Genomic DNA, 21613 nt, shown 5'->3' with positions numbered 1-21613 from the left:
GATAGAACATTCAAATGCAGATAAAAGAAAAATAGGGAAATAACAATGGTAAAAGGAGAAAGTAGAAGGAAAAAATGTGGAAAGAAAAGCTGAAAACCCGTAACAAATGTCCTTTCTTATAATTTTCTGCCTGATCTGCATCACACTTACCTTCTACTCAAGCAGCAGGATGAATCGACCTGCCCTTCAGTCTAATAATACAGTCAACCCTCTGTATCCATGGTTTCTACATCCAAGGATTTAGCCAACTGCTGATTGAAAATATATTTTTTTAAAAATCCAGAAAGTTCCAGAAAACAAACCTTGAATTTGCTGCCAGCCAGCAACTATTTACATAGTGCTTACATTGTATTAGGTATTATAAGTAACCTGGAGATGATTTAAAGTATATGGAGGGTGTGTTTAGGTTATATGCAAATACTACAACATTTCTTATAAGTCACTTGAGCATCCAAAGATTTTTGTATTCAAGGGGGATCCTGGAACTAAACCTCTATGGATACCAAGTGACGACTGTACCTGAAATGTGAACCCGGAGTGTGGATAGGAGCTCTTAACAGGGCTTCTATGTGACTTTGAGTCTAGCATTATTTGGGACACAGAGTCATTTTTCAACTTTATTTATTTTACTCTTGACTTTCTCTGAATTAAATAATAGTAAAGTCAAGTCATAGATGACCAAACAGTCAATTGATGTTTCACTGAACAAGACTGTAGGGGTTGGTCATTAATGTTTTCCGTGTAACATGAGAGAGATTAATTAAAATGTTTTTTAAAGTAATATATGGGAAGAAGAAACGATTCTCTTTTTCTTTCCAGAAATGGTACAATATTATCTTGCTTCTCAAAATTAATGAGATATTTTCTTTTCTGACTATTAGGTTTTTTGATTTAATGAAGTGCTCATTGTCTTATTATTTAAATACACATTTTAAAAGAAAGGCATTTAGTAACATAAATATACTCAGAAAGAAAGCATTTAGATGAAAAAAATATTTTTAGTCTTCTACAACACTTAAATAGCTTTGCTAAATTGAAGTAAAACAACAGTGTTTTCAAAAAATTATTACATACCTGATAGTGCTTATTTCATGTTTGTTGCAAATAGACTTTGAAAGAGATGCTATTCTAATTAGTGTTTTTTAAAGTATTCAGGTTGTGATTAAATTAAATACAAATCCAAATTAATCCAAAATTCCTAGTAAATAGGATCTGAGGTTATTATATAAAATCAACTATCACATACATGGTGTAATATCTCCATAAAGTTATTTATCACCACTCAGCAATAACTCACCTTGTTCCACATAACTGCTAAGTAACAATCACATTGCTATCTGTTACTGGTGAATACATTGACATGGACATTCAGTTAAATATCCTTCTAACAGAAATACCATTCAGTGAGACAAATACTATTGGATTTCACATTGTTTTTGTTTACTTTCTATAGTTTATCATATTGAGAATAGTTTACAATATGCCTTTTTCAAATATTATATACATGCCTATCTAGAAGGTAGAATCATAGAATAAGGAGGGTAAAATGGTTGATACTGATAGCTATGTTTTTCTGTCTTAAAAAGCCTATTTTTGCTCCTTTTTACATGAAACCCAGAGAGAATAATCTCACGTGTTTCAAGAGGTGTTAAGCTATCTCATTAGTGGAAATATTGTTCTAATATGGAGCTTTCAAAAATTAGCCTAATTCCACAAAAAGTGGTATTTCATAGAAAATGACATATTACATGATTGGCATCAATACTTATGTTCTCATATTGCAGAGTAGGAGTTTCATTCATTCATTTAACCAAAACATATGGAATGCCTACTATGTGCGAGGCACTGGGCTAAGCACTAGGAATACAGTAGTGAGGAATTCATGGTCCTTGCCTCTGCTTTGTAAAGAAAGAAAGAGGGCTTCCCTGGTGGCACAGTAGTTGAGAGTCTGCCTGCCGATGCAGGGGACACAGGTTCGTGCCCCAGTCCAGGAAGATCCCACATGCCACGGAGCAGCTGGGCCCATGAACCATGGCCACTGAGCCTGCGCATCTGGAGCCTGTGCTCTGCAATGGGAGAGGCCACAACAGTGAGAGGCCTGCATACAGCAAAAAAATAAATAAATAAAATAAAATAAATATAGCAAGAAATATATTAATGAATTAATTAATTATACTAATGACAATTGTTGTGGGTATTATGAATGAAAAGTGCAGAATGCTAACAGGGCATTATGAGAGGGGATATGACCTAGATTGAAAGAGGGTTAAAAGGCTTTTTTAAAGAAATGAAATTTAAATTGATATCTGAAAGGTAAATAGTAGAATGAATTAGTTAGTTAATGGATGGGGTGAAGTGTTCCAGGAAAAGAGAACACACTAGAATGAATTGAGATGAGATGCAGCATAGTGGAACTACTAGAAGAACCTCATGGTTTGGATAGAATCAGATCACTGTGAGTAAGAGTGTTAGAGATGATGATAGAGTGATTTTTAAGAGCCAGATCCCATAGATCTTTACAGGCCTAGATATACAAGGTAAAGTTATTCCATATATAGGAAATACAATTCCTATATATGAAAATAGAAGGTATTAAAGAGTTATAAATTTTAAGAAGAGAAAGAACACAACCAGATTTGTGTTTTAAAAGTTACTGTGGAGTTGGCATGTCCAAAAGATGGCAGACTAGTAGGTTCCAGGCCTTCATTTCCTCATGGAAACATTAAAAAAATGAACAAGAGACTAGCTAAAAGTAACTTTATAGGAGCTATGAAAAATGGTGAAAGGTCTATGGCACCCAAATAAACACTCAGTAAAGAAAGCGCCACATTGAAAATAGTAGAAAACTTCACGGTGTTTTTATTTACCCTTGCCCCCCATGTCCCCAGCATGGCACAGTGTGGTCTCAGGGAAGTGACACTCCAGTTTCCAGTTCCCTTGATTGAATCAGGGGGAGTATGGTGGACTTTATTCATGACATTCTTACTTGTCTGGGAGGCTTCCTGATGGATAAGACTCTATTTTACAAAACTCAGAACTCAGACAAGAAAAGGCCTCAAAGCTTGAATCTCAAGCTAGAAAGAGCCACAAGAAGCAGAAGCCATTGCTCATGAAATCTGTAGGGAGATGATAGATCTACAGACATCTGGACCTCTTGCTGTGTCCTCACTTGGTGAAAGGGGCAAAGGGGCTTTCTCAGGTCTCTTTTATAAGGGCATTAATTTTATTCCTGAGGGCTCTACCGCAATGACCTAATCATCTCCCAAAGGCGCCATCTCCTAATACCATCAGATTGGGCATTAGAACTTCAATATATGAATTTGGGAGAACACAAACATTCAGACCATAGCAACTTCCATACCCACTTTCAACAGTTGTTAAAACATAAGAATAGGTCCATAAGGAAGCAGAGAACTTGGACAGTATAGATCATTTGTATCTAACAGACATATACAGAACACTCCACCTAACAACAGCATAATACATATTTTTGTTAAATGCACAGCACATAAAATATTGTCCAGGGTAGATCATATGTTAAGTCACAAAAAAGTCTTGATAAATTTTAAAAGATTGAAATCATACCAAGTATCTTTTCTGATCACAGTAGAATGAATCTAGAAATCAGTAGCAGAAAGAAAACAGGAAAATTCACAAACATGAAAATAAAACAACACATACACCCAGTAAGTCAAAGAAGAAATTACAAGGGAAATTAAAATATATCTTGAGACAAATTATAATGAAAACATAAAATACTAAAATTTATGAGAGACAGTGAAAAAATGGTTACAAGGAAATTTATTGTTCAAGGAAATATCTTTGTTTACAGCTGACATGATCTTTTATATAGAAACCCCTAAAGATTCCACAAATAAAACTATTAGAACTAACAAAGGAACTCAGCAAAGTTGCAGGATACAAAATCAAATGTAAAAATCAGCTGTGTTTCTATGTACTAACACTGAATATTCTGAAAAGGTAATTAAGAAAACAATTCTATTTACAACAGCATAAAAAGGAATAGAATGCTTAAGAATAAACTTAAGGAGGCAAAAGACTTGAAAACTAAAAACTAGAAATGTTGCTGAAAAATATTAAACAAGAGAAGTAAGTGGAAAGACATCTTATATTCATGGATTAGAAGACTTGGGAAGATTTCAATACTACTCACAGCAATCTATAGATTCAGTACAATACCTATCAAAATCCCAATGTTATCAGCAGAAATAGAAAATTTTATCCTAAGATTCATATGGACTCTCAAGAGATCCTCCAAACAAAAATAATCTTGAAAACAAAAGCAAGATTGAGGCTCTCACACTTCTGATTTCAATTTTTTCTACAAACATACAGTAAGCAAAACAGTGTAGTACTGACATAGAGACATATACACCAATGGAATAGAATATTGATCTTAGAAATAATTCCCCAACATATGTGATCATATAATTTTCTTTCATTTATTTTTAGTTAATAAATGTTTATTGAGCTTATACTACATTCTCTTTTTTTTTTTTTTTACTGGAGTATAGTTGCTTTACACTGTTCTGTTAGTTTCTGCCATACAACAAAGTGAATCAGCCACACATATACATATATCCCCTCTTCCTTGGATTTCCTTCCTATTTAGGTCACCACAGAGCATTGAGTAGAGTTCCCTGTGCTATACAGTCTGTTCTTATTAGTTATCTATTTTATACATAGTGCATATATGTCAATCTCCCAATCCATCCCACCCTCATACCCCCTTGGTATCCATACGTTTGTTCTCTACATTTGTGTCTCTATTTCTGCTCTGAAAATAAGATCATCTATACCATTTTTCTAGATTTCACATACATGCATTAATATGTGATACTTGTTTTTCTCTTTCTGACACACTTCACTCTGTATGACAGTCTCTAGGTCCATCCACGTCTTTACAAAAGACCCAGTTTCATTCCTTGTTATGGCTGGGTAATATTCCATTGTATATGTGCACCACATCTTCTTTATCCATTCCTCTGTTGATGCACATTTAGGTAGCTTCCATGTCCTGTTTATTGTAAATAGTGCTGCAGTGAACATTGTGGTGCATGTATCTTTTTAAATTATGGTTTACTCCAGGTATATGCCAAGGAGTGGGATTGCTGGGTCATATGGTAGTTCTATTTTTAGTTTATTAAGGAACCTCCATACTGTTCTCCATAGTGGCTGTATCAAATTATATTCCCATCAACAGTATAAGAGAGTTCCCTTTTCTCCACACCCTCTCCAGCATTTATTGTTTGTAGATTTTTGGTTGATGGCCATTCTGACAAGTGTGAGGTGATACCTCATTGTAGTTTTGATTTGCATTTCTCTAATAATTAGTGATGTTGAGTATCTTTTCATGTGTTTGTTGGCCATCTGTGTGTCTTCTTTGGATAAATGTCTATTTAGGTCTTCCACCCATTTTTTGATTGGGTTGTTGGGGTTATTTTGTTATTGACCTGCATGAGCTGTTTTTATATTTTGGAGATTAATCCCTTGTCAGTGGCTTCATTTGCAAATATTTTCTCCCATTCTGAGGGTTGTCTTTTTGTCTTGTTATGGTTTCCTTTGCTGTGCAAAAGCTCTTAAGTTTCAGTAGGTCCCATTTGTTTATTTTTGTTTTTATTTTGCTTACGCTAGGAGGTGGGTCCAAAAAGAGCCTGCTGCAATTTATGTCAAAGAGTGTTCTGCCTATGTTTTCCTCTAAGAGCTTGATAGCCTTACATTTAGGTCTTTCATCCATTTTGAGTTTATTTTTGTGTATGATGTTAGGGAGTGTTCTAATTTCATTCTTTCACCATGTAGCTGTCCAGCTTTCCCTGCATCACTTATTGAAGAGACTCTTTTTAAAAAAAATACCTAGAAACAAATGACAGCAAAAACACAATGACCCAAAACATATGGATGCAGCAAAAAGTTATAAGAGGGAAGTATACACCAATACAGTCCTACCTCAAGAAACAAGAAAAATCTCAAATAAAAACCTAACCTTACACTTAAAGCAAATAGAGAAAGAAGAAGAAACAAAACCCAAAATTAGTAGAAGGAAAAAAATCATAAAGATCAGAGCAGAAATAAATGAAGTAGTAATGAAGAAAACAACAACAAAGATCAGTGAAACTCAAAGCTGGTTCCTTGAGAAGATGAACAAAATTGATAAACCTTTAACCAGACTCATCAAGAAAAAAGGGAGAAGACTCAAATCAAAAAAATTAGAAATGAAAAAGGAGAAGTAACAACTGACATAGCAGAAATACAAAGGATCATAAGAGACTACTACAAGCAACTATATGCCAATAAAATGGACAACGTGAAAGAAATGGACAAATTCTTAGAAAGGTACAACCTTCCAAGACTGAACCAAATGATTTTCAACAAAGGTGTCAGGGCCATTCAAAGGGGAAAGGACAGTCCTTTCAAAAATTGTGTTGGGAAAATTAGCTATTCATTGAAAAAGATGAAGTAGGACTCCTATTTTACAAAAAAATTAACTCAAAATAGAGAAAAGGCTTAAATATAAGAGCTAAAACTATAAAACTCTTAGAATACAAAATAAGGAAAAAACTTTATAACATTGGATTTGGCAATAATATCTTGGATGTAACACCAAAGTATAGGCAAAAGTGAAAAAAATAAATACATTGGACTTCATGAAAATTAGAAAGATTTGTGCATCAAAGGACACTATTAACAGAGTGCAAAGGTCACCCATGAAATGGAGGAAAAGTATGTGCAAACTGTACATCCAATAATGGCTTACTTTCCAGAATATACAAAGAATATCCACTTCTCAACTACAACAACAAAAATACAACCAAATTTTAAAATGGGTAAAAAATTTGAATAGACATTTCCAGAAAGAAAATATACAAATAGCCAATAAGCACATGCCAAGATGCTAAAAGTCACTAATCATTAAGGAAATGCAAAGTAAAACCACAGTGAGAAACCACTTCCACTCCTATTAGGATAATTATCAAAGGAAAAAAAGTTAAAAAGAAAATAAATATTGGTGATGATGTGGAGAAACTGAAACCCTTCTGCATCTTTAATGAGAATTTAAAATGGGGTGCTCTCTGTTGAAGCAGTATGCAGTTCCTTGAAAATTAAATGTAGTATTACCATATGATCCAGCAATTCTATTTCTAGGTATATATCCAACATAATTGAGAGTAGGGACTTGAAAACATGTTTGTACACCAATGTTCAGAGCAGTATTATTCACAATAACAAAAACATGTAAGCAACTCAAATGTCCATCAGTGAATGAAAAAATGAACAAAATGTGATACATTGGGATAATTTTCAACCTAAAAAAGGAATGAAATTTTAACACTTGCTACAACATGGATAAATCTTTAAGAAATTATGCTAAGTGAAATAAGCCAGACACAAAGGACAAATATTGTATGATTCCATTTATATGAGCTACCTAGAATAGGCACTTCACAGAGGCACAAAGTGGAATGGTGGCTGTCATGGGCTGCGGGTTACAGGTATAGAGTTTCAGTCTGGGGAAGATGAAAAAGTTCTGGCAATGGATGGTGGTAATATTTGCACAAGGTGAATGCACTTAAAGCCAATAAATTGTATACTTAAAAGTAGTTAAAGCGGTAAATTTTTATATTATGTAAATTTTACCACAGTAAAAGAAGCTCAAAAGTTTACTGTGGCCACAAACATGGAAAATAGATTTGAAGAGAGCAAAAGCGATATTAAGAAACAAGTTACAAGTCTGTTTACTGTAGTCTCATGAACTTGTAGTTTGTACTAGGGGCTACTACAGTGCCTATTTCTGTAGAAAGTTTGCCCAAAATTAGTATCTAGAACCACTAGAAACATTAGACCTGGTACAGAGGAAGGTTACCAAGGGAATTAACTTCATTGCAAAATGCATAAAAGTTTACAGGAGGATGAAGATCAATGACCATTTTAAGAGGAATAAAACTGGATTTGTAACTCAAAGCAGAGACCCCATAGAATGAATGCTTGTTTATCAAAAAAAAAAAGGAGGAATAATTTATTGATGAAGGAGAGCAAGTCAAGGAAATTGATTGTGCCTCACAATGGGACACCTACCCTTGTGACATGTATCAGGCATTTTTAGTTCAATGTGCAGTAAGTCCAGTCAACAGTTTTTAAGTAGGGAAGAGAGAAAAGGGGACTGATTATAGGATTTTGCACATTCTGGACAGCAGCATTTTGATTCTATTTTCTTGTCCTGTTATCTTTACATGCCTAGAGGAATTCTTTATATATCATAATAACTAGAAGTGTTCATCAATACCTAGGAGCCCCACATTTGTGTAATAAGAACAGTTGTAAAAGTGAATGTTATGAATACTCATATACAACAAGCTATACAAGATAAAGGATATATAAGTGGGTTCTGATATATGAATATCTCTGGTGATAGTCCTTACCAGTGTAAGTAGGGTAAGAGTCTGGCTCTGGTCTGCTTGAAATCTTCTTCTGTTTGTCCTGAATATTCTTGGCCCCTTGTGCTTTTTTTGCATTGAGATTTTCCACACCTTGCTACATAGACAACCCTTATTATTAAGTCTTAGTCTCGGTTTATGCACTTTCTTGAAATGCATTCTTGAGGATTTAGTCTTCCTTTGTGAATTCTGAGACTGAGTATGTAAAACTACAGCTGCTTCTAACCCACACTCTATTTTTGCTCTCTCTGCAGGGATCAGCTTTCTACTGCTCTGGCAGCTGCATTCTCTCTTCACACTGTGAAGACAGAAACAGTTTTAACCACCCCACCCTTTTATGAGAAGAGTATTATCCTGCTAGGAATTCAAACTGAAATGCAACATCCTCTCACCTCACACAAAACCACACTGAAGACATGCACACACATTTGCACGCTGCCTTGACACTTTCTATTTAATGCCATTCTATAGGCATAGAAGCTATGGATCTTAGCATTTAATAACCTTATGACCAATGACATGGATTTGGACATGTCTGATATAATTACAATGCTTGGGCATATGTAGCCATGTCCTTTGAGCTTCAGTTTAGGTACTTAAACATGGGAGAAAAATGGTGGCCATTTTTCCTTAGGTAATAAGGCCAGGAAGAGCCATCATCTCAAATTGGTAAATATTTAGCAGGTGCTTAGTCCTAATTCTAATAGTCAAACAAATGAAAGCGTATGTGCCTAGAAAGAGAAAATACTCAAGTTTAAGTAAATAGTATTTAAGGCTCCTGGATGTCAGAGACAGGCCAAATATAGCTAAATTTTAGTAGAAGTTATACAAATCAAGAAGTACATTTGCACTGAAGCTCCTAAGAGCCATGGAAGGAAATTCATCTGGAAGAATTAGTAGACAAGAAAATCCAAGGACAATATAAAGCAAAAGCTCTGAAGGCAGACTGTTTTATCAATAACTAGCTGTGTGCTCTTTGCCAAGTCAGTTATCCTCCATATGCCTGTGTTTCTTCATCTGTGAAAGAGGGAAAAAATAGTACCATCTTCATTATGCTATTATGAGGACCTGTAATATATTAATACACATAAGGCACATATAGAAGTATTGGGCTACTAGTAAGTAGCCAATAAATATTAAAAGTTAAAGTTGCCATTATTATAATCATCAATATCAGCATCATGAGTGTACTCCAAAAACCGTAATGACAGGTGGTCTGTACTACCAAAAATTAACATACATTATAAAGTAACAATAAGTAAAATAATATGAGATCAGCACAAAAATTGATCAGTGGAATAGCATAAAAAGCCTAGATATTTTGGTATTTGATAATTGAAACATCTCATACTAGTAAGTAAAGAATGATTTAGTCAATTGACAGGGCTGGAAAACTGATTATATATATATATATATATATATATATATATATATATATATATATATACAAAAACAAATTCAGGTCTCTACTTCACAAAATGTGCAAAGATAAATAGCAGATGACTTAAAGAGATAGATATAATTAATGGAAAAAATAAATAAAAGAAAGCCTAGACCCAGATATATGTGAATATGCATTTGGCTCAGGGTAGAGAATATATTTCTCCAAAATTCAGGAGTCCTTAAGACCATCCTTACTTCTGGCATCAACTGCAAGTTTGGGGATTTCTGAGACTACCCTCAATTCAAAAATTCACTAGAAAGACTCACAGAAGTTGGAAAGGCTATTATACTCATGGTTATATGTAATTTATTACAGTGAAAGATTACTGATTAAAATCAACAATAAGAAAAGACATATAGGGCAAGGACCAAGAGAATTCCATGGATGAGCTTCCCATTGTCCTCTCCCAGTGGAGTCTTGTGGACACTGCTAAATTGTCCCAGCAATGATGTGTGGCAGTATGTTTGGAGCATTGCCGATCATGGAAGCTCACCCAAGCCTTGATATTCAGACATTTCACTGGGGCCCCAGTCACATAGACATGGTTGACTGCCTGCATGGATGACCTTAATCTTCAGCCCCTCCAGAGGTTGAGTTGATACCACATGGCCTGAGCAGCCACCCCCAATAAATCACATTATTATCATAGACTATCTGGTGTGACCTAAGTCTCTCAGATAAGCAAAGACACCCTTATTAGGCAGGACAATCCAAGGACTTAGAGGGTACCCCCAGGAGCAAAGACCAAACCTCTCTTTGTGCAAACCTCCCCCTTTTTACAAGGTTAATTCTTTATGGAACATCTACGTGAAATAAAACAAAGCACATTGAGTAATAGATGTGGCTACATAGAAATTTAGAAGTTCTACAGATATCATAGTACGGGAAAACAAATAACAAAACCAAATTAAACAAATTGAAAAACATACATCAAATATGCAGATAAGATGTGAGCATTCTTGGGCTTCCCTGGTGGTGCAGTGGTTGAGAGTCTGCCTGCCGATGCAGGGGACGCGGGTTCGTGCCCTGGTCCGGGAAGATCCCACATGCTGCGGAGCGACTAGGCCCACGAGCCATGGCTGCTGAGTCTGCATGTCCTGAGCCTGTGCTCCGCAGTGGGAGAGGCCACAATGGTGAGAGGCCTGCATACCACCAACAAACAGAAAAAAAAGTGAGCACTCTTAATATATAAAAATTTCTTACAAATAAGGAAGAAGATGAATAACCTAATAATAATATAATATTAACAATAATAAAAACAGCTAACATTCAACAAACTATGTGATACCCACTGGTTTAAGTGTTTCACATAAAATTTTTCATTTAATCCTCACAAAATACTATGAGGTAGGTACTATTATTGTCTCTTTCTCATATGTGAGGAATGGGAGGGAGAGAGGAGTGTTATTATATGATTTTCTTAGCAATAAACAGGAAATTCCTAAAAGAAATAAATCAAATGGCTATTAAATATGACATACTGTCCAAAGGAATGCAAAATAAAATTTTAATTAGAAAATTGCTTTTCCAATTAGACACACAATGATGAAAACATTGATAATGCTTAAACTTGGTAAGGATTTGATGAAATATGCCTTTCACAGACTGCTAAAAGGAACATAGTAATAATGTTATTAGAGTGTAATTTCACAAAAACATCTCACAAATTTTATATATGAATATATTCCTTGTCCCAGCAGTTTCACTCATAGATATTAAGTCTAAGGACATAACCAGAAATGAAAATATTGGTGTACAAGGATATTCATTAAGGAAACTCAGAAAATATTGAAAAACTGGAGAGAACCTAGTAGGTCAGCAATAGGGGCCATTTGATACAGCCATACTCTGGAAAACTAAAGCCATCAATCATGTCTTAAGACCCAGCATATAACATTTAGTGAAAAATAGCAGGATACAAAACTGTATACACTTTTTAGTATACACATATACAAACACATATATGCAAATGTATGTCTTATGCATAGATTAAGGATTGGATACAAATGCACTAAGTGCTAACAATGACATCCCCCAGTGATCGACTTATAGGTGATATGCTGTGTACTTATCTGTTTTCCTCAAATTTTCTAAAATGAACACATTACCTTTTTAATGAGATAAGTATGATATGAAAAGTTTTAAAGAAAAATAGCTATTGCAAACTTTTTGGATTCAATTATTTGATGTCAAAAGAATAGTCTATATCTAGTAAAATGTCATAAGCTTTGGTGTATTGAAAAGATACCATTCATCAATATATGGAAAAAATGGAAACCCATTATTGCCATCTCTATGAATAAAGGAAGCATGGTTAAGAGTACTATTTCTCTTATAGCTTTCCACTCTCATTTTCTGGTGCAATCACAGAGTTGCTCTTTTAAACACTACTAACATATTGCTATATTTCAGTCCAGCCTTTATATTTGCACATGTAAATTAATTTTAATTTTAATTATATTTTATCAAAATTGGAATGTTACTCAATATACTTTTGTAGACTGCATTTACATATACAATATTATTAATATTTTCCCATGACCTGAAATATCTTGAAATGATTAATTTACTATGACTGCATAATATTTACATCATTGGATTTAAATATTTAGGTGGTTTTGTTAAATGTGTCTTGAAACCCTAAACTGCCTTTTATTTTTCCTTTAGATTATACCTGAAAATGGTGAATGTGTATTTTAAGATATGGCAGAAATGGAAGTGAGGGAATAATGTCAAAACTCTTTGCCATCAACAAGTATACACTTTCTCATGTTGTAGGACATAAGGGGAAACCTAGCCCATGAATCTCTCTACAATCAGATTTCATCTTTCTAGGGTCCTTTTTAAAACAGTAATATCCTTATATAGGGAGCCACTAATTTTTCAAACTAAATAATTTTAGCATATGCTTTTCTCCAAGACAGATTAGCCTGGAATAACTTGTGAACCTCGGTAAGAAAAATGAGAAAAAAAAGAAAGACAATGACTCAGGGAGGGTGTCAGGAAAGCTATCTACATTTTACCAAGGTTGATCCTATTCATCAGCATTCTACACATAACTTGTTTCCTTAGTAAAGTAAAGAAGGGTCATGTGAGAAGGCCAATGAGAGGAAGGGGATACACTGCCCTATTAGTGTTTAATATTTGCCTAATGCCAGCAGTGAGAGAGATCCTACAATTTTTCATCTTTCTTTTCTTACTCATTTGTTACAACCCATGCCTTGTTGCTTTTTGAGACTGATAAGAGTGAAATAAAACTAAATAAATTGGCTTTATATTCCACTCCCTAATTTTCAAAAAATCAGGATCCCATTATAGAAAAATTATCTGATAGAGTGATTCTACAGTCTGCTTTTTGAACTTCATATAGTTTCAACAGTCTTTGTTGCTGGAAAAACCTTTTTTATGTCCATCCTTATTACTTTCCTATGACACAAGATAGAAGTATTGTAAAGCTTAAACATTATTGATTCATCTGACATAAAATAAAGTCCTTCCCCCCTTGTATCAAAAAGTCATATGTGCATTCTTGCAAAGTAGCACTGTCAGAAATCATTTTTAGGTGTTCAGCATGGCAACTACTCTTGTTGCTACCATCTTGGATGCATGCTTGCTGAAAGCACTTCAGAAATAAACTTGCAGCATCATTTTCCTATATAAAGATCAAAGAATAACAATCCTCTTTAACATGGTTTGACTGGAAATAAATCCATTTTGTTTGCTGCTTAACAAGTTGAAATCCTCTAGGTGTTTGTACATTGATTTTTTTAATCAATTGTTCAAGGGTCTAAGTATGAAAGATGGACTGATATCCAAGTTTAGTACCTATTTAGATCACTCTTCTAACACAAAACACATAATCTTTTTCTTGCCTCTTGAAATCCAAATAGTCCTCTACTAATCCTTATCACATAGTCAAAAGACTTCAAAACAAGTTGCATTTGTGCACTTTTGAATCCATATAATTAGATTCATTGCTTGTACTATGGTCTAATATTAGTGTTTGAATTCAATTTAGATTTGATTATATCTGTTCGCCACCTCTGCATTTTACTCAGATGCTGCAGAGCAGGGTTTTGTAGTAATAAATGATCATTTTCTTGAAGGCCTGTTCATTCCTTGTTGTGTAATTGTACAGGCTAGTATTCTTGAAGTATTAACATTATATAATTGTTTTTCTTTCTTTAATTCTGCTGTTTCTTAGGTGGAGAATTCTACCATCATTGCCTCGGGGAAGGGAAAGGCACAGCAGGAATGAAGAAAGGAAAAAAAAAACAGGCAATACTCAATTTTTTGAGTTTTAAAATCCTAGACTCTTATAGGACTCAAGTCACAGAAGATTAACATTGCTAATCTACTATTTTTCTTTCCATATCAGAAAAGAAAATGGGAAATGGGGTAAAGTTCAGAGGGAAAGACACAAAGTAGTCCTTGGGATAGAACATTGTTCTTTGTTATTTCCCAGACTAATTTTAGATCAGGATGGGAGGTAAATAATCAAAACTCCATGTATATTTGTGGAGTTCAAGAGCAGAGGCAATAAATGCAACTATTCTCAATTAAATTCTGAAAAGGCAATAAGACACCATTGTATCATTTACATTATATGATAGGAATAATGTACATCGGCACTGTGAATCTGGACCAATGCTCACAAAATCAAATGCATACAGGGATATGCTAGGTAATAAAAATATGTAAAGTGAGCTTGCCTAAGACACAAAAGTGTGGTGAAACTATTAAATTTAAAGCATATGTTCTATCTAAAGCAGAAGTAGCTACTCAGATTCAATCAGCTGCTGTCAGACAAAAACATATACTCAGTGTTGCCAGCTCTTGCAATTTTATAAAAGAAGACAAATCTGATTTCTTATGTCAAACATCTCAATTTTTAAAACACAGTGTAAGCCAAACAAATAGGTCCATGGGTTAGATGTGACTCATGATCCACCAGTGAGTGACCTCTGTTTTTGGGATAATAGCCCAAGACAGTCTTAGAATACATTGTGGCAAGATGTGACAACAACCCTGAAAGCAGCACAGACATGGTACAGAGAGCTAACAGATGTGAAGAAGCCTTGTGGTGAGGAAGTTTAGAGAACACAGTTGTGACCTATATATTCTAATAGTGATATTGGATGTGTCAACTGATGTCAACATAGAGATATGATGCCAAAGACTTTCCCCTATATACCTTGTCAAAATATGAGCTACATAGAACTTAAACATAACTGAAAAAAAGCAGAGAGAATTTTTTAAAAATTGACATTACATTATGATCATCCAGGGAAATGGATCATTAAAAATGGATTATGTCCAATTACAGAAAAATAAAGGTGTGTTTCTTGCCTAAGTTTGAAGATAGTCATTAATATTGTCTATACAAAAAATATATTTTCTCATGTTGAGTATGAGGTATTAACAAAAAACAAATGGATACTTGGAGACATCAAGACATTCAAGATGACAGACTGGTCCATACTAAAATCTGTTGTCTCTTACACATATGAAAACCAAGTAAATTTTGGAGATTAATCTTTGTCAGTTGCTTCATTTGCAAATATTTTCTCCCATTCTGAGGGTTGTCTTTTGGTCTTGTTTATGGTTTCCTTTGCTGTGCAAAAGCATGGAGCCTCCTTAAAAAACTACAAATAGAACTACCATATGACCCAGCAATCCCACTACTGGGCATATACCCTGAGAAAACCAAAATTCAAAAAGAGTCATGTACCAAAATGTTCATTGCAGCTCTATTTACAATAGCCCGGAGATGGAAACAACCTAAGTGCCCATCTTCGGATGAATGTCTAAAGAAGATGTGGCACATATATACAATGGAATATTACTCAGCCATAAAAAGAAACGAAATTGAGCTATTTGTAATGAGTTGGATAGACCTAGAGTGTGTCATACAGAGTGAAGTAAGTCAGAAGGAAAAAGACAAATACCATATGCTAACACATATATATGAAATTTAAGAAAAAAATAATGTCATGAAGAACCTAGGGGTAAGACAGGAATAAAGACACAGACCTACTGGAGAATGGACTTGAGGATATGGGGAGGGGGAAGGGTAAGCTGTGACAGGGCGAGAGAGAGGCATGGACATATATACACTAACAAATGTAAGGTAGATAGCTAGTGGGAAGCAGCCGCATGGCACAGGGATATCGGCTCGTTGCTTTGTGACAGCCTGGAGGAGTGGGATAGGGAGGGTGGGAGGGAGGGAGATGCAACAGGGAAGAGATATGGGAACATATGTATATGTATAACTGATTCACTTTGTTATAAAGCAGAAACTAACACACCATTGTAAAGCAATTATACCCCAATAAAGACGTTAAAAAAAAAAGTAAAAAAATCAGGTATCATAAAAAATCAGTAAAAAATTTCCACACTAGAAAACAAAAAGTAAAATCTATGTGGAGCAGACAATGTGTGCCCTCCCTAACAGAAGGAAGCATAGAGGATGTTACAAATGTATCATCACTACAATTATTATGGGAAGCAAACATAGTCACTAAAAGACCAACATAGCCAAGAACATGTAAAAGAGGATTATGTCACAGAAAAAGAAATCCAAAATCTAGCAAGAAACATCTAAGGAAAACTAACCTTATGAAATGGAGTCAATAAACTCAACAAATGGTAAACGAACTGAAGATATATATATGTATATTATATATATATGATAACATATATATATTAAAAAGGACCTTAAAATCACTAAACTTATTATCCCCATCAAAATGAAGGAGTAAATATTTGACAAAAAAACAAATGGCTATGAGAGCAAAATGATTAAAGACCTTGGGAAAAATTGAATCAAAACATTAACAGATGCCTTAAATAGACAAAAAATATCTAAAGGACAAAAAGTAAATAAATAAAATTGAGCTGCAATATCATACTGAGCAATTCTACTGTAATTTGGTAGAAAGGAATGGAGAGATTGAAAATATGTTATAAAAATGAAAACACATGAAGACCAGTTCCATAAATTTTAATATTTAGATAAAGGAAAATATAGTAGGGGAGAATACTAACAATGGAAATGACACACGATTTGGAGAAATAATGGCCAAGAATTTTCCAGTATTTTTTAGAATTTAGCTGAGAATAGTTGCATATATTGCCTCTGCTCTTCTTTTTTTTCAACATCTTTATTGGAGTATAATTGCTTTACAATGGTGTATTAGTTTCTGCTGTATAACAAAGTAAATAGTTATACATATACATATATCCCAATATCTCCTACTTTTTGCGTCTCCCTCCCACCCTCCCTATCCCACCCCTCTAGGTGGTCACAAAGTACCGAACTGATCTCCCTGTGTGATGCGGCTTCTTCCCACTAGGTATCTATTTTACATTTGGCAGTGTATATATGTCCATGCCACTCTCTCACTTTGGCCCAGGTTACCCTTCCCCCTCCTCGTGTCCTCAAGTCCATTCTCTAGTAGGTCTGCATCTTTATTCCCGTCTTGCTTCTAGGTTCTTCATGACCATTTTTTTGTTTGTTTTTTAGATTACATATATATATGTTAGCATACAGTATTTGTTTTTCTCTTTCTGACTTACTTCACTCTGTATGACACTCTCTAGGTCCATCCACCTCACTACAAATTACTCAATTTCATTTCTTTTTATGGCTGAGTAATATTCCACTGTATGTATGTGCCACATCTTCTCTATCCATTCATCTTTTAATGGACACTTAGGTTGCTTCCATGTCTTGGCTATGGTAAACAGAGCTACAATGAACATTGTGGTACATGACTCTTTATGAATTATGGTTTTCTCAGGGTATATGCCCAGTAGTGGGATTGCTGGGGCGTATGGTAGTTCTATTTTTAGTATTTCAAGGAACCTCCATACTGTTCTCCATAGTGGCTGTATCAATTTACATTTCCACCAACAGTGCAACAGGCTTCCCTTTTCTCCACACCCTCTCCGGCATTTACTGTTTGTAGATTTTTGGATGATGGCCATTCTGACCAGTGTGAGATGATATCTCATTGTAGTTTTGATTTGCATTTCTTTAACGATTAGTGATGTTGAGCATCCTTTCAAGTGTTTGTTGGAAATCTGTATATCTTCTTTAGAGAAATGTCTATTTAGGTCTTCTGCCCATTTTTGGATTGGGTTGTTTTTGTTTTTTTTTTTTTGATATTGAGCTGCATGAGCTGCTTATATATTTTGGAGATTAATCCTTTGTCAGTTGCTTCGTTTGGAAATATTTTCTCCCATTCTAAGGGTTGTATTTTCATCTTTTTTATGGTTTCCTTTGCAGTGCAAAAGCTTTTAGGTTTCATTAGGTCCCATTTATTTATTTTTGTTTTTTTTTTCCATTTCTCTAGGAGGTGGGTCAAAAAGGATCTTACTGTGATGTATGTCATAGAGTGTTCTGCCTATATTTTCCTGTAAGAGTTTGATAGTGTCTGGCCTTACATTTAGGTCTCTAATCCATTTTGAGCTTAGTTTTGTGTATGGTATTAGGGAGTGTTCTAATTTCATTCTTTTACATGTAGCTGTCCAGTTTTCCCAGGACCAGTTATTGAAGATGCTGTCTTTTCTCCATTGTATATTCTTGCCTCCTTTATCAAAAATAAGGTGACCATATGTGCATGGGTTTATCTCTGGGCTTTCTATCCTGTTCCATTGATCTATATATCTATTTTTGTGCCAGTACCATACCATCTTGATTACTGTAGTTTTGTAGTACAGTCTGAAGTCAGGGAGACTGATTCCTCCAGCTCTGTTTTTCTTTCTCAAGATTGCTTTGGTTACTCGGGGTCTTTTGTGTTTCCATACAAATTGTGAATTTTTTTGTTCTAGTTCTGTGGAAAATGCCATGGGTAGTTTGATAGGGATTGCATTGAAACTGTAGATTGTTTTGGGTAGTATAGTCATTTTCACAATGTTGATTCATCCATACGAAGAACGTGGCATATCTCTCCATCTGTTTGTATCATCTTTGATTGTTCTCATCAGTGTCTTATACTTTTCTGCATACAGGTCTTTTGTCTCCTTAGGTAGGTTTATTCCTAGGTATTTTATTCTTTTTGTTGCAGTGGTAAATGGGAGTGTTTCCTTAGTTTCTCTTTCAGATTTTTCATCATTAGTGTATAGGAATGCAAGAGATTTCTGTGCATTAATTTTGAATCCTACTATTTTATCAAATTCAGTGATTAGCTCTAGTAGTGTTCTGGTAGCATCTTTAGGAGTCCCTATGTATAGTATCTGCAAACAGTGACAGTTTTTCTTGTTCTTTTCTGATTTGGATTTCTTTTATTTATTTTTCTTCTCTGATTGTTCTGGCTAAAACTTCCAAAACTATGTTGAATAATAGTTGTGACAGTGGGAAACCTTGTCATGTTCCTGACCTTAATGGAAATGGCTTCCTTTTTTTCACCATTGGGAATGATGTTGGCTGTGGGTTTGTCATATACAGGCTTTATAATGTTGAGGTAAGTTCCCTCCATGTCTAGTTTCTGGAGGATTTTTATCATAAGTGGGTGTTGAATTTTGTCGAAAGCTTTTTCTGCATCTATTGAGATGATCATATGGTTTTTATTCTTCAATTTTATTAATATAGTGTATCACATTGATTGATTTGCATATATTGAAGAATCCTTGCATTCCTGGGATAAACCCCACTTGATCATGGTGTATGATCCTTTTAATGTGCTTTTGGATTCTGTTTGCTAGTATTTTGTTGAGGATTTTTGCATCTATGTTCATCAGTGATATTGGCCTCTAGTTTTCTTTCTTTGTGACATCTTTGATTTTGGTATCAGGGTGATGGTGGCCTTGTAGAAGGATTTGGGGAGTGTTCCTCCCTCTGCTATATTTTGGGAGAGTTTGAGAGGGAGAGTTGTTAGCTCTTCATTAAATGATTGATAGAATTTGCCTATGAAGCCCTCTGGTCCTGAGCTTTTATTTGTTGGAAGATTTTTAGTCACAGTTTCAATTTCAGTGCTTGTGATTAGTCTGTCTATATTTCCTATTTCTTCCTGGTTCAGTCTCAGAAGGTTGTGCTTTTCTATGAATTTGTCCATTTCTTCCAGGCTGTCCATTTTATTGGCATACAGTTGCTTGTAGTAATCTCTCATGATCCTTTGTATTACTGCAGTGTCACTTGTTACCTCTCCTTTTCCATTTCTAATTCTATTGATTTGTGTCTTCTCCCTATTGCTACACTCTTCTCTCTGGCTCTGAAGCTTCCCCCCAGCCCACCCCCATCTCCACCAGTGAAGGGGCTTCCTAGTGTGTGGAAACTTTCCTTTTCACAGCTGCCTCCAGAGGTGCAGGTCCCATCCTTATTCTTTTCTCTATGTTTTTTCTTTTTTCTTTTGCCATACGCAGGTATGTGGTTAGTTTCTTTCCTTTTGGGAAGTCTGAGGTCTTCCGCCCATGTTCAGTAGGTGTTCTGTAGGAGGTGTTCCACATGTAGATGTATTTCTGATGTATTTGTGGGGAGGAAGGTGATCTCCACATCTTACTCTTCTGCCGTCTTGAAGGTCTGATTGCCTCTGCTCTTTTGTTGTTTTTTTTTTTCGAGAATTGTGTATTATTGGAGACCTTACTGTGATATAAAATCCCATAACTATACATCTTTTTAAATGACATGTACTGTTAACATGATAAAATTGCTGCTGATAATGAAATAAATTTGTATATCAAAAGCAAAACAATAGTAAAAAATAAGCTATTCACCCATAAATTAAACACACATGCATATATATATGCACATGCATGCACATGCACATCTAAATAATTCAAGAGTTAAAGAATAAATCCTGGTGGAAATAACTATATATTTGATAATGGATGAAAAATCATATCTAAAAGTAAGGATCACAGTTAAAGTTTTAATTTCTTATTTTTATTAATTATTGCTTTTTAAGTTATTTTTGTTTTTTTAAAACATTTTCTAGCTTCTAGTGTTGAAACAGTTCACTTTCCCCAAGTTTTCTTTTCCTCTGGTCAATTTAAGCTTATACATTAATGAAGAAAATTCAGGTATAAAGGTAAGAAAGAAAACAACTAAACTGTCTCTCTTTGCAGACAATATGATCTTTTACCTAGAAAGTTCAAGAAAATTAACTAACATCTATTATAGTTAATAAGAGAGTTCAACATTTTGGCCAGATACATGATTACTATACAACAGTCCTTAACTTTCTGTATTCTTTCTAGAAACAATCAAAGGAAAGTTAAATAGAAAATAAAAAGATCACAATTGCAAACAGGACCAAAAATCATATAAAAATAAACTTAGCCAAAATAAAGTATAAAAAATAACTGGAAGGAACTATAGAATATTGAATACCAGCAGCCAGATATATCTGTCACTGAAGTTGCAGATTATAATAGCCTATCTTTATGAAAAATTTTAATATTGAAGACCAGTCAAATATCACTTTAAGACTGAATAAGTTGCAATATCATTATTTCAGGATATGTGTCTGTCTTTTCAATTATTTGTTTTGGAGGAGATGATCTACAGATCAGAAGTTGACAAAATTTTTTCTGTAAAGGGCCAGATAGTAAATATTTTAGACTTTGAGGGTCACAGTCTCAGTTGCAACTAATCACCTCTGATGTTAAGGTGCCAAAGCAACAAGGCAATACAGAAACATACAAGCACACCTGTGCTCCAATAAAAGTTTATTTTAAAAAGCCAGTGGGCTGGATTTAGCCCACAGGCCAGTTT

Source organism: Grampus griseus (genome assembly GCF_964374135.1).
Source record: "Grampus griseus genome assembly, chromosome: X".
NCBI lineage: Eukaryota > Metazoa > Chordata > Mammalia > Artiodactyla > Delphinidae > Grampus > Grampus griseus.
The sequence above is the reverse complement of the archived record's forward strand: the minus strand, read 5'-3'. Positions refer to the sequence as shown.